The sequence below is a fragment of the Elephantulus edwardii genome, unplaced genomic scaffold (assembly GCF_000299155.1).
Source record: "Elephantulus edwardii isolate Elephantulus edwardi_28Jun2011 unplaced genomic scaffold, EleEdw1.0 scaffold00015, whole genome shotgun sequence".
NCBI classification, from domain to species: domain Eukaryota; kingdom Metazoa; phylum Chordata; class Mammalia; order Macroscelidea; family Macroscelididae; genus Elephantulus; species Elephantulus edwardii.
The window spans coordinates 26,398,056-26,404,055 of record NW_006399765.1 but is presented as its reverse complement, the minus strand read 5'-3'; positions in this window follow the sequence as shown (position 1 = coordinate 26,404,055).

The window sequence follows — 6,000 nt, the reverse complement described above, 5'->3', positions numbered from 1 at the left end:
GTTTTATATCTTTATTTTCTTCTGTGACCCTCCAGTCATGATGTTCTTTTCCAAGGGCTGGCCTCACCTGATACACTCCAAATATATGGCTCAAAATGTGAGACAAAGTCTCACCATCCTCAACTCTAAGGAACATTCTTGTTGCACTTCTTCCAAGACCGATTTGTTTGTTCTTTTCATGAACATGTGAGAGTACGGAATACCCCAGGGACTATGACTATAACAGACAAGTCTGTTTTGCAGGAGGTGCAACCAGGGTACTTCTTAGAGGCAAGGACAGCGAAACTGCATCTCACGTACTTTGGGTGGATTTCAAGAGGGACTGTCATCGGAGGACATCATGTTTGGAAATGGACGTCAGCAAAAGAGAAGACGACATTTAATGAGATAGGTTGGCACAAGAAACTGCAGCAGTGGGCTTGAACTTGGCAGAGACAGTGAAGATGGTAAGGAATAGGGCCAGGCTTTGATCTGTTGTTCATGAGTTGTAGATGGGTTGATGACGCCTAACAACAACAGTGCCCTTTAGTTACTTGGGTGTATATTTTGTAAGATACACAACAGTGTTGCTGTTGGGAGCACTCACCAGGACCCCAAGTGACAGAGCAGAACTGTCCCATGGGGTTTCTCAGGCTGTGATGGTACCGTTGAATTGTACAGGCTATGAGCTGGAATTGACTTCCTGGCAATGGATTTGGTATCTTTACATGAGCAGATTGCCAGTTCAGGGTCACTGGCTGGGTTCCAATGGCCATTCATTTCAGTTAACAGCAGAGTGCTTAAGTGCTTAATCACTGTATCACTAGGACTCCTTTATGTACCTACTAAACCAGTATAGTTAGGTCTACAATAATTTATGAATAAATGGTCTTGTTGACTTACATGAACCATCATGTGGGGTTTGTAAACCAGAGCCCATTTGGGAACCTTGTTAAAAATACCGTGGTTCTCCATCACCCTGCCCATCGTTAAAAATACCATGGTCTTCCATCACTTTGCCCCACAAGCATTTCCATGAGCTCCATGTAGGGGTGGTCCAGGAACCTGCATCCGTGGCCCTTTGTCCTGCATTTCCACAAGCCCCATGTAGGAGCGGCCCAGGAATCTACATCCGTGGCCCTCCATCACTTCGTCCTGCAAGCATTTCCACGTGCCCAGGAATCTGCATTCTTTCTTGGGGCGTGGCCTGAGATCAGCAGCAGCGCCTGGGACCTCACTGGGCATGCAGGTTTCAGGCTCCACCTTGGACCTATTGAATGGAACCTGCCGGGGTCCCTGCCAGCCACTTGCTGTTATTAACCATTTCGGGTGATTATGGTGCAGCAGGAGTTTGAGAACACCTGGTTTACAACAGCAAGGAGTCCCAGCGGCACATTGATTAAAACACCCAGGTGTTTTAAGGTTGATGGTTCAAATTCACCAGTTGCTCCATAGGAGAGCGATGAGGCCATCTGTTTCCAGAAACACTTAACAGCCCTGGAAACGCTACGGACAGTTCTGCTCCTGCCTAGCTATTGGGCCACTGTAAGCTGGAAGACCCCCAGCCAGATGGATTGACACAGTGACCTTGGCAATGGCTCTAGTGTGTCAGGAAGTGTGAGGACAGGACAGGACAGGGGTCAGATCTGATGTTCATAGTGTCACTATGGGTCAAACTCGATGGCTCTTAATAATGACAAACATATATTGGAATTGATTGGCAGTAGGTTTGGGTTTACAGCTGGAGTGGTGGTAGTGGCAATGATTAAGGTGCCTGGTTGTTAACCAAAACGTTAGGGGTTTGAGTCCACTCGGAAGTGCCTCAGAAGCAAGGCTTGGTGATCCACTTGTGAAAACAAGCCACTGGGATCCTGAGGTGTAGTTCTACCCTGCCACACGTGGGGTGGCAGCTGTCACAGGAGCTAGGTGTGGCTGCAGCTCCGGCCCCCTCCTCGGGTGGTCACTGAGCCGCTGGCCTCTATCACCCGCCCACAGAGCTGGGTCCTGGTACCAGCACCTGCCCGCAGGCCGCCTGTGGCCCGTCTCTCTCGCAGGCAGCGTGGTTACAGGTGGCTGGTGCTGCTCTGACAGAGCTCCTTTCCTGTGATTGACAGCCCCTAATCAGCGGGAGGAGAGGACGCCTCCGGAATGATGTTTGCTTTGTAAATATTTGACATTATCTCCCCTGAAAACCTGAAAAAGAACTTCATTTTTCTTTCTTCTTTTTTTTCAGAGAACGTGGCAAGTCATGGAAACACCCCTAAGTATAATTAGTCTGCCAAGGGAGGTGGGAAGGGGGATGAGGACGGAAGATCTGGCACTCGGGGTGAGGCACCCGGTCACCCGTGGCCGTGGGCATCCTGGCCTCTCCGGGCATCTTGAGGACCTGCAGAAGCAGCTGGGCTGGGGAAGGCCACGTCTCTGTACCTCTAATGTGCTCCCAGGCGACAGGGGTGCTATAGGTTTGGGACCACACCTGGAGCGGGTGACCCAGAAGGGCCATCCTACTGCTCAACGGACCTTGTGACTGTCCAGAGATGGGGCATGGTGGTGCTGTTAACATTTAAAAAGGCTTGGCTTTGTATTCTTGCTGGATAATGTATCTGTGCAGACTTGGGCACACAAGTTCTCATCTCTGTAGCTGTACAATGGCATTAAAGAGGAATGCTTTTGTTTCTAGGGCCTCAGAACGCACACCTAATGTAACCAAACCGAGCCAAGCCAAGCCAAGCCAAGCCAAACCAAACTTAACCAAACCTAACCAAGTTGAGCTGAAACAAACTGAACCAAGCCAAGCCAACCTAACCCAACTGAAGCCAAACCAAACCTAACCTAAGCAAGCCAAACCAAACCAAACCTAACCTAACCAAGCCAAACTAAACCAAACCTAGCCTAGCCTAGCCAAGCCAAGCCAAACCAAACCAAACCTAACCAAACGAAACCAAACCTAACCAAGTCGAGCCAAAACAAACTGAACCAAACCAAGCCAAGCCAAGCCAACCCAACTGAAGCCAAACCAAACCTAACCAAGCCAAGCCAACCCAAACCAAACCAACCCAAACCTAACCTAACCTAACCAAACCAAACCTAGCCTAGCCAAGCCAAGCCAAGCCAAGCCAAGCCAAGCCAAACCAAACCAAACCAAACCAAGCTAAAACCCATCTCTGTCAAGGGAGCTCTGTGGGTCTAGTGGTAAGGAGTTGCACAGCCAACCCTAAGGTAAGGGGTTCAAACCCACCAGTTGTTCCGTAGTAGGAAGATGGACATTCTTCTCCCATTCAATTTACAGCCTCTGAAAACCTGCTAAGGGTCTGCTGTGGGTCAGTTCCAACTGGAATATAACATAACACTGCTGTCAAGTGTGAACCAATTTCTAGCTGACTGAGGAAGGAGCAGGTTTTGAAAGGCTGTAAATCCCAGGGAGGAGAGTGCCCATCTTTCTGCTGCAGGGTCATGGGTAGATTTGAATTGGCTGCCTTCACTGTACTGCACCACCCTGAGCGTATCAAGAGGAGAACAGTGCCTGGTGATCTGCCCCTGTAAAGATGACAGCTGGGAAAACCAAGTCTGATTTTCCAGCCTCACGGCGTGGGCGAGTACTCCACAAGCTTTCTGTCTGCTGATTTGGGTTCCCCTTGAAGAGCCTTTTCCAGATATTTGGTTCTGAATCAGTCCCTTTGCTGTAAAACATCAACTCCAGGGCTCTGCTGTGTATCTGTTTACGTGGCAGAGAGGACTGCAGACCTTTGTCCTCTTTAAGGCTTAAGCCCACTTTACAGCCAGTTTCCAGTCCTCCAGAATAATAGCTCCTGTGGGAATGCATGTTTTAGGGTAATTGTCAGCATGTTGTTGTTGTTATGTGTTGTTGAGTCACCTGTGACTCATAGCGACCTTATGTACAACAGCCCTAAACCCTGCTCTATCTTGTGCCAATCTCATTGTCTCTGACACACCCACCCCGATAACCCCAGTCACTGAATCAATGCACCTTATCCAGGGTGGTGTGAACCATCTGGCTGTGACTTGGGGAAAGCTGAGGGGGCTGTTTCTGTGAAGACTGCAGCCTGAGAGACCCCAGTGGGGCGGCCTGGCCCTGTCCTCGCTCACTGTGCGTTACAATCAATTTAACAGCAGTGAGTATCAACTGTGTTTGCCTCCCTGAGACTTGGTGCTGTGTCTTCATCCCGTGAGGATCAGATCTCACTTCTCCGTGTCCCCTGGGTGCGGTGGAGACCCTGCACACAGTGGCCAAACCACTTGCTGTGAATTCAGTCCTGATTCACGGTGGTCTAATGTGTTATCAGTGGGAACAGGGCTCTAGGTTTCCAAGGTGATGGCCTATCAGAAGCAGATCTCCACTAGGCCCGGCGTCCAAGCCTCTGCCTGGATTTGAATCACCTACCATGTGGTTCGTAGTCAATTGCTTAACTGTTCTTGCCACTCAGGAACTCCTGGCTCAGGGTAGGCTCACAGTATGATGGTTAATGAAGTTAAATATCTATCATGTGCTATGTATTGTAAATATGATTCCTTAACAACTGTGTTAACCATTTGTATTCCATAATTGTTGCTCATGAACTTTGCTTCAATTTTCCTGTTTGAGTGCATGTTTATTTTTCTTTGAATATATAAGTCCTCCGTACCATCTCTGGTGGTAGAGTGGGTAAGGAAATGCACTGAGAACCCAAAGATGGCATTGCTTTGTCAGTTCAAATTCACCAGCAGCTCCATGGAAGAAAGGCAGGCCATCTCCTGCCGTGCGATGTATAGGTTTCAAAACCTGCTGGAGGGCCAGCTGTTTGTCATTGCACTTGACCACAAGGACCTGGTTCTTTCTTGGTTCTTCCATTAATTTTCCCAGTGATCATTAGTTATATATTAATGCAAGTAAGTGCACACAGTAATTCTGAGCAAAATGAAATATGATATAATTGTAGGTGGTGGTGGTGTTGATTGCCTTCGAGTGGACCTTGACTCATAGCGACCCTCTGAACAAAAGGCCTGAAGCCCCATCTACCACTATCAACATTTATCAAAGTTCAGAGTTTCCAGAGGCATGTTATTTAGGAAGTGGATGCCGTCCTGGTTCCAAATGACATGATAACAAAAATATAATATAAATGTAAAATAAAGGTGTTTGTAGTCGCTCATGTAATGTGTTTGTCATAGAATATTTTAGAAATAAAGAAAATGAAAACAATCTGTTGTTGTTGTTGTATACCGTCTGAGTCGGAACTGACCCGTTGCTGAGCCTCTGGCAGGTTTTCAGAGGCTGTTAATCACGTGGGAGGAGACTGCCCATCTTTCTCCTGCAGAACCGCTGGTGGATTCAAATCTCACGCCTTCGGGATAGCAACACAGCTTCTTGACACTCGGCCATCAGAGCTCCCTTTGGGAAGCAATACAGAAGAAGATAAAGACAAACATTGCAATTCCACCACCACTAGCATTTTGGTGTCACTTATCTGGCATACATAAGGAGCGTTGATGGTGTTGTTGGTTATTGATAATATCAAAGTTTGGTGGTGTAGTTGCTGCACTGCTAACCTAGAAGTCAATGGTTCAAATCCACCAGTTGCTCCTTGGAAGAAAGACAGGCAGTCTCCCTCCTCCTGTAAATACAGTTTTGGAAATCTAACAGGGGTCACTGTGCATTCTAACGAACTAGCCGGCCGTGGGCCACGCATTATTCTCTCACACGTGTGTACTATAATTTATAGATATTTATAATTAATATATTCTATATTAGACTTAGGTTCTTTCTAATTTTTCACAATTATAACTAATGTTATGATTGGGTATTCTTATTAGATAAATCTCTGTGCATATCTTCAATTATTTTCTGAGGAAAACTCTGTAGTGCAGCAATTCATCAAAGGGTAGGCACATTTTAGAGAAATTGATAAATACTGTTTAATCATTTTCTGGAAAGTTCCTATCCATTTTCACTGGCAGCAGTGAAGTGACGTGACGTCCTACTCCTCTCTTACAGCGGAAATGGGATATTTTATTTTTGTCAAT